The sequence below is a fragment of the Kryptolebias marmoratus genome, linkage group LG12 (genome assembly GCF_001649575.2).
Source record: "Kryptolebias marmoratus isolate JLee-2015 linkage group LG12, ASM164957v2, whole genome shotgun sequence".
NCBI lineage: Eukaryota > Metazoa > Chordata > Actinopteri > Cyprinodontiformes > Rivulidae > Kryptolebias > Kryptolebias marmoratus.
The window spans coordinates 23,233,776-23,241,900 of NC_051441.1; the positions used below are offsets into that span (position 1 = coordinate 23,233,776).

The 8,125-nt window shown below is 35.2% G+C and overlaps 1 long non-coding RNA gene across 1 annotated transcript in view; it reads right to left on the bottom strand.

Annotated features, from left to right (window-relative positions):
- Positions 1-73: 73 nt before the first annotated feature.
- LOC108245353 overlaps positions 74-8,125 on the bottom strand; it is a 15,755-nt gene continuing 7,703 nt past the window's right edge. Inside the window, exons 2-3 of the long non-coding RNA XR_001808974.3 lie at positions 2,198-2,313; positions 74-412 (exon numbers count right to left, since the gene is read on the bottom strand). This is a non-coding gene — a long non-coding RNA (uncharacterized LOC108245353). The remainder of the gene's footprint in view (positions 413-2,197; positions 2,314-8,125) is intronic.

The window sequence follows — 8,125 nt, forward strand, 5'->3', positions numbered from 1 at the left end:
TTTAAACACATCCTACAGTGTGCAAATTTTTACACATTGCTGTAATTTCCTGCACAACACTTTGGACAGTTCAAAATGTTCCATCTTAAAGCTTTAATAGTTCAATTTCCCAACCAAAACCTTACAGGAACAGTTGTTGCATCACACACAAAAAAAGAAAAAACAAAACTTAGTCTGCTATGTGTAATATTTATGTACTTCTTGACATTAGTTACACAACCAACTCTGCAGAAGCAAACTGCTGATGAAGACAGTCAGGCTTTAGGTAGTGTGGCCCTGCATAGACACGGCTGACATTCATCGACCGGCGAGCTGACAGCATCACCAACCCACCGACAGCGATGAATGTGAACCAGGATCCAGCACTGGAAGAGGACTTATCCATATAGGGTTTTATCCTTGTGGTAAAAACCTACAAAGAAGCAGAAGTTTGAGTTTTTATTCAAATAAATAAATAAAGAAAGATAAGTGACCTTCAGGTTTTGCAAAACGAAGGAAGACAAAGATATTATAACTGAACTTACTTTGTAAAAACAAAATAGGCTGTTTGACCTGAGAGCAATATGTTAACTGATATTACTCCTTAAAAATTGTAAACCTAAAATCAGACATATACGTAGACGCCTCATTACATTTCCAGTCCTTATAAAAAAAAACAACTAACTAACTAACTAAAAACTGTTCATGCTCAGCACACAATAATATAAAGAAATTGTTGGTGGTGGTGTGTACAGAAGGGTCAGGATTGTGTGTGTGTGTGTGTGTGTGTGTGAGAGAGAGAGAGAGAGAGAAATTCAAATGAACAATCAAACTTGTTTCTTTATTAAAATATAAAATGTATTTGTTTAAATATTTATTAATATGCCATACTATATGTCTGTCTTTGTTAAAGAGCATAAAACAAAGTATTTCAACATGATAGCACGTATTTTTAATGTGTGAAAGCTTCCTGTATCGTAACTACATCTCTGATGTTTGTAACAAACCAAACTGTGTGAAAATCTGGTAAAAATTTGGGGAGTACTGAATGTTTTAGTACAAAGACCCATCTCTGACACGTCAGCTCCAGTAGGCAGTGCCAGTCTTCAAGGTGTCTACATTAATAATGTCTATGACTGAGATGACAGACAAAGAAGCAACAGAATAAAGTCAGGTAATATTAAACATTTGATATATATGTGTGTGTCTATGAAAAAAATCTAAAATATAGATAGACAAGAGAAATTACTTCATACGATATTAAATATCAACAAAAATTGAAAGAAATGACAGATGCAAAAGATCTGCATCTGATACTAGTTATGTTGACTGTGGTTAAAGAGAAATATATGTAGCCATTTATATGAGATGACTATAGATGAGATGAATATATATACAGTGTATATATATATATATATATATGTTTACACACATATGCACATATAAATTGTTTAACACCACCTGACTTTGATCTGTTGTGTCTTGGTCTTTCATCTTGGTGCTGTTGAAAGAAGCATTTACAACACAATGTTAATCTATGTATTCTGTACTCCATTAACCAGCCTGTGACCCTGTGATGTCAGATCACTTGTAAATTTGTATTCTCAAACTCAGTACTATTCAGTCATAGTATTTAGTATTCATAAAGAATAAACTATATTTCTAAACTTGAACTTTGTATTTGTAATTTTATGAAGTTGTAACTTTTTAAACTGTATTCTTAGAGAAAATATACAACCACAAGCTTTGTATGTGATTTACCTTGTTCAAATGTTGCTAAATATTAGCAATGCACAGCTGTTGACTAATATGCACACAATTCTGCCTTTAAATACAATTTTGTTCTAAGAGCATCTGTACCCTATAATTCACACTCTCACTCACACCTAGAGACAATTTTAGAGTTGTTAATGAACCTAACATGCATGTTTTTGGTCTGTGGGAGGAAATGAGAGTACCCAGTGAAAACTTATGTGCATGCACATGTAAATTCTAGATATAAAGGCTGGGAGATTATCCTGCACCCTTCATTCTAACCACCGCACCGCCAACCTGCCAAAGCAATAGAATATCCTTCTATGACCGGATTTTTGTAAATGGACCTTTCTTCTTAAATGTGCTTCAGGGTTTTGTGCCAAGCATAGGACAGGAACTGATGTAACCTCAAATGTTAGGGTACACTCAACACTCGATGGTTTTCTCTGTGTGACAAACTCACCGACAGCGTTGAATGTTCCCCAAGACTTGGAACAACTCAGACTGACATCAAGCTAATAGTCATCTTCCACTGCTACAAGGATCAGACAGCCATGACATGACTGAAGGAGAAGGAATCTGCAAGGAAAGAGACAAGAGGTTGGTAGGTGCACAGCAACATGTTTAATTAGTAAGATTATAAACAGCAAACTGAATGAAAGTATCTGACAGATTTAGAGCAAACAGAAAACCTTTAATATTAAAGGTAATATTTAAAAAGCATGTAAAGAAAGTGCACAATTAGACTGGTTACACAGTCTAATACAGTCTTCAAATTCATCCCCCCAAAATGTGATGCTGTCATGTTTTGCATCAGAGACATGAAAAAGACTGAGGAATCAAAGAGGCTGAGAAAGAACTGGGATGGGCCTACAACACCTGAGCATTAGCTCTTGTTTAGCATAAACAGAAATGTCAAAAAGAAATATAAAGCTAAGCTGATCTATGACAAAGGAAGACTTTGAGGAGATTAAGAAATCTCTGGATTTTATGTCTGATGAGATAGCAAAAATCTCACAGCAGCAAAAACTCATGATGGACTTAACGGTGGAAGTTAAAGAATTAAAGAGACAGCAGGTTAAGAAAGACATCATCTTGGAACATCATGTGGCTGACTTAGAATAATATAGTCGAATGAATGATGTTGTAATTAGTGGGTTGAAAACCAAGCCATGATCATATGCCCGGGCAGTGACAGAGGCAAATACTAATGAAGAAAAAAAAAGGCATCATCATTGATAATATTAGTATTGAAGTTTGTAATTTTCTTCCACAAAAAAATAAAGGAGTTAAACCAGCCATTCTAATGCGGTTTACCAATAGGAAACAAAATGGATGTAAAGTCTATGCAAACGAACATCTTTCAAAAATCAAGGCAGACATAGCAAAACGGGCCCATTTTCTTAGGAAACAAAAGAAAATACAGTCAACATGGACTTCAAACTGCAAGGTTTACATCAAATGAAACAGTTTACTGGAGGAAGCCAAGGTCCTGCCTATCAGACAATTGGAAGAGCTACATAAATATTAGTGGTACAAGTAGACAATGCAGCATCTGCTGAACTTGTGACATCTAGTAATGAGATTAAAATATACACATGAATAAAGACATCCATATTGATCCAAACAACAACTTCCTAGACTATTTGAATAATAACTGCTGTTACTACACTGATGATAACTATAGCCAATGCTTTAATTCAGATCAAGAAATGTCAATTATCCATTTTAACAGCCGTATCCTTTATGCTAATTATCAAAACATCAAAGAGCCTTTATATCAACTAAAAAAGTCTTTCAGTGTCATAGAAACATGGCTCTCCTCTGAAAAGGGAGCAGACTAGCTTTGTACATAAATATTGAATTAAAATACAAGGTTGTAGAAGATATGTCAGTATCAATTGATGATGTAATGGGATGCATTACTATTAAGATCCTGTTTGAGAAGCAGAAAAATATTATTGTCACCGGCATGTACAGAGGACCTGCATCTGACACTGAAGTCTTTACAAACTACATGGAAACATTGTTTGCTAAGATTTACCAAAAGGTAATTTTTATCTGTGGATACTTTAATATAGACATATTAAATCCAAACAAGGTTAAAAGAATAGATAACTTTATTGATAGTATGCACAGTTTAGGTTTATATCCACTAATTACAAAAGCAAGTAGAATAACAACACACAGTTCAGCCCTGATTGACAATATATTTACTAATTATATGGAAAGTACATTGAGAAGTGGACTTCTTATAAATTATATTAGTGACCATTTGCCAGTATTTGTGATTCTCGAAGAGGTTTGAAGAAAAGTAAGAGGTCACCAACATCATATACAAAAGAATAAGTGCATTAAGAACTGATTTACAGTCACAGAACTGGAAAGAGTTATATGAGGAAAATAATATCGATAAAGCTTTTGAGATATTTCTAAAAATATTTAAAGCATTTATGATAAAAACTGCCCAACTGTCCTTTTGAAGTACAGGCAGAAACACAAAGATAAGTCATTGATTTCTAAAGGATTAAAAAATGCATGTAAGAAAAAAAAAAAAGAATCTATATAAACAATTTACAAAACATAAAACATTTGAAGCAGAGCAAAAATATAAAACCTATAAAAATAAATTAACTATAATTATGAGAAAATGTAAGAAGGAATATTATTTTAAAATATTGGAAAGTAATAAACAAAATATTAAAGGAATATGGGAAACTTTATATAGTTTGATAAGAAAGAATTCTTCTGAAACTACTCACCCTGAATATTTCATCCATAATGACAAAACCCTGAATGAAATATTTGGGATAGTGAATGGCTTTAATTAATGTTTTTGTAAATGTGGGGCCTAAGTTAGCAGAACAAATAAATGATTCAAATCTTACAGGATGGAGACATTCTGGAAAATTATATAATAAGAAATATATCATCAATGTACCTGAAACCTGTAGACAAAAAAAGAAACGAGGGAAATAGTTAACAAATGTAACAATAAAAAATAAATGGATTGGAATGGAATTAACATGCCACTTATCAAGAAAATTGATGATATTGCAGACCCACTGACTTAAATCTGCAACTTGTCATTCATAACTGGAGCATTTCTACATACAATGAAAAGTGCAAAGGTTATTCCTCTATTAAAATCTAGTGATAAGCATATTTTTTAATATTCATAGACCTGTGTCCCTACTTTGTCAGTTCTCTAAAATACTAGAAAAAGTATTTAGTAAAAGGTTGGATAATTTTATTGAAAAGCAAAATATTCTGTCAGATTGTCAATATAGCTTTAGAGAAAACATTTCAACTACAATGGGACTGATGGCATTAACAGAAGAAATTATAGATAATATGGATAAAAGGAAATTTGCAATTGGTGTATTTCTAGATTCAAAAAAAAGCCTTCGATACCATCAGTCATGATATCTTATTAAAAAACTGGAAAGGTATGGAATTAGGGGGGGAGCATTAAACTGGCTTAGGAGCTACACTGGACAAAGGAAACAGTTTGTAGAATTAGGTAATAAGAAATCAGATTTATTAAACATAACTTGTGGGTTCCTCAGGGATCAGTGTTGGGCCCCAAATTATTAGATTTGTATATAAATGATATAGTCAAAGTATCAAACCTGATGAAATACATTATATTTGCAGATGATACAAGTATCTTCGTACTGGCAATAACATCCAACAACTCTCAGAGGTGGTCAATACAGAAATGAAAAAAAAATACCACATTGGTGCAGAAACAAATAATTATCACTTAATTTAGATAAAACTACATTCATGATATTTGGAAACTGTAAGAAACAAGAAAATTCTGCAAATAAAATAAGTATTGACAGTATTGATTTACAAGAGTCCATGAGATTAAATCTTTGGGTGTTTTTTATTAGATGATAAATTTAGCTGGAAATCACAGATTTGCCAAGTAAAATCAAAACTAGCCAAAAGTGTTGCTGTTTTGAGGGGAATAAGATCTGTCCTGGACTACAAATCTTTGTTTATTTTGTATAATGCACTCATTGCACCATATTTTACATATTGTGTGGAAGTCTGGGGCAATACATGCAAAACAAATTTACAGCCGTTGTACATCATACAAAAAAAATCAATTTGAATTCTCCATAAAGTGGGTTATTGGGAACATACAAAGCCATTATTTTTTAAGTCAAATGTACTAAAATTTAGGGATATTGTAACTTTTAAAACAGTACAACTTATGTTTAAAGTAAGAAATCATCAGTTTCCAGTTTCTGTTCGAAATAAAGAAAAAGAAAGAAAGAGATGGCAGTGGTGTTAGTAATTTATTGGCTTTAGACTCCCAAATTAGTCATAATAGTTTGAACATTGAGTCTGCATTTACAGATTTCCATTTTTAATTTTTGTTTATTTTATGTTTTTTGTAATAAAACTACTTCCACAAACTGAGAGACAGTGGAAGGCTTAGCACTGCTAACCCATTTATACCAGTTGTCCCTGTGTGTGTGTATATATATATATATTTAGATAGAGGGGCGGACAGATGCTTGAAATCCTTGAAAATGCTTGAATTTTAACAAGGTTTTTTCAAGACCTGGAAAGTGCTTGATTTCTGTATATAGTCCTACAAGTGCTTGATATTTTTAGGGACAAAGTTTTGTAAAAAGAGCAGTCTAAAGGTTAAATTAAAAAGCTTAATTCCATATTTTTATATTAAAAGCACAAAAACAGGGAGCAGTCAATATGCCTTTGAGCAGTCGTGAGGCTTTGAGAATTCCTCAAAGTCAATTGAACTTGAAAGATTTTTTGTTAAGTTACTGTTTTTTCTCCGATCAGCCAGGTGTAGAGTAAGGAGGACCGAAAGTGACATAATCAAAAATAAAAGCAGAAATATATATATTTTGCTTTAGCCTTTTCCTTACACATGCATTTCATCAAGTAATGTTTATATTTTGCTTTTGCCTTTTCATTACACATTTCCGCCTCCTCTTTAATCACAGTGTACATTTCTGCCTCCTCAATATGCAAATGAGGAGGCTGTCTTCTTGGTCCAGCTCCTCAGTAACCAGGAAGGAGCAGGATCCATGTGCAGATCGATTGTTCATGCCTGCGCTCTCGGCCGTTTCAGGAGAACGCCTCATGTGAGAAGAAGTGAACTCCTAGCAGAGATGTCTCAGACAGCTGCAGAAGAGTTAAGGCACGTTGCTAGCTTAGCTGACGGCAACACAGTGAGTGATGACTTTTTATTGTTTCCCTTTTCAAAGCACCAGAGCGCTGAGGAGGCACACTTTAATGCTGCTCACACCCGTGCACATTTACAAATAAATTAAATTAACATAAATGAAAAAGTGCAAACAAAGCACCAACACACGTCTCCTGTCAATGAATAACAACAGAGAACTCTGATAAACAGACAGATGCTGTACTGTGCTTTTTGTGGCACAGGCTGCATGTTGGATCACTACATGGAACAACAAAACAAAACATATCTAATGCTGAATTTAATAGCATCATTTTACTGTTAAACAAGGATAATATTTTCACTAAGTACAAAACATGCTTACCATATTCGGTCTTGTAAAGCCACCCGCTGAATGTTAGCTCAACTAACCATTGTTGGTTAAACCAGATAATGTTTATCACTGTGTCTCTGACAACTTGCTAACTCCAGGTAGCTGAAGGTGTCTCAGCCTCAGGGCTCATTAGAGACACGCAGGGCTCCGCGAACAGCGCACGGACCTGAGCGCGCGGAGGAGGCGTTTATACTTGGAGCTTACATCGATGCAGTATTCTCCAGAAAGAGTACGCAGCAGTACGCTACGTAAACAGAGCCAAGTTACAAAAGGTACATGATGCGACACCGTGCGGGACCTTCGCGCAGGGGCGGGGACAGCGCAATTGTGTCACTGTTGGCATGCGTACCCTCACGCGGTGAGATAGATAAAGGTTGCGGTTTTGGGGGTGCAGGTGGAAAAAAACATGTAAAAAATTCCGTATTTATAATGAACAAGCAGAGCTTAGCCTGGCAGCAGGGTCAGCAGAGCCTGGCTGCTGGGGGAAACCCTGAGCTATAAAGCAATTCAAACTCTGCTAGAACGCCAAGGGATAAAGATGAGTCTTAAGCACTGATTTAAAAGACTCAACAGTCTCAGCAGCCCAAATATGAAAAGTGAAACCATTTCATAGGATAAGAACCTTTTATGTGTGAGATGATTTTGTTATTATAAATAAACCCACTCCTGCCATCCATTCATCCATCTTCCTCCGCTTATCCGGGGTCGGATTAGACTTCCCTCTCCCCAGCCACTTGGGCCAGCTCCTCCAGGGGAATCCCAAGGCGTTCCCAGGCCAGCCGAGAAACATAGTCCCTCCAGCGTGTCCTGGGTCTTCCTCTGGGCCTCCTCCC